Below are 863 nucleotides of genomic sequence, written 5' to 3' on the forward strand. Positions count from 1 at the left end.
GNGNGGNGNGAGGGGGGGAGAGGAGGAGGGTGTGGTGGTCAAGGGCGGCGGAGGAGAGGGAGAGGAGGAGAGTGAAAAAGAAGAGATGGGGGGTCTTCTTCTCCTCCATTTTGTTTGGGCGGTGGGGAAATGGGGAGATGAGGGAGAAGAAGTGGGAGAGAGAGTGAGAGGCCGGAGACGATGGAGGAGCTGAAGCCGGTCATCTCAGCAACTTAACAGTCTTCTTTAACGGTCAATTGACGACAAGGGCAAATCAGTCGAGAATTCAAAGTATAGGGGTATACCAGTTTAAAAAAAAGTGAGGGACAAAACTGATTTTAGGTATAAACTATAAGGTGTCACAAGCATTTACTCCTTTTATAATTGCAGTTTATTGAATGAAATTTGCTTTAATAAAAAAAAAATCACATTGTCAACTCATTGTTCATCATTACCCAAAAATTGTAGAACAAGAAGTTACATCGTTACTTATTATTCACGAACTATGAAAGTATCAAAATATTTTTAAAAGTAAGTTAACTCATAATATTTAACGACAAAAAAAAAAGTTAACACATAATATTTACATGTTATGTTAAAAATTAGTAATAACTAATAAAGTCCAAGACTACCATGCGACCTTAGTGCCGACCACTAAGACTCTTAAACATGCTTGCATGAGGCTTAAAAGAAAACAGAAAACCGAGATAATTAATCAATCATCATCGAAATGTCACATTAGTTTTCTTTTTGTAGTTAGATTGTCCGAAACCATGATGCATGGGGCTAAAAAGAAAATAAAAACCGAGAAAATGGATCAATCATCATAAAAAGTTTTCTTTTTGTAGTTAGATTGTCCGAAACCATGATGCATGGGGCTAAAA

The sequence above is a fragment of the Fragaria vesca genome, linkage group LG2, assembly GCF_000184155.1.
Source record: "Fragaria vesca subsp. vesca linkage group LG2, FraVesHawaii_1.0, whole genome shotgun sequence".
Lineage (NCBI taxonomy): Eukaryota > Viridiplantae > Streptophyta > Magnoliopsida > Rosales > Rosaceae > Fragaria > Fragaria vesca.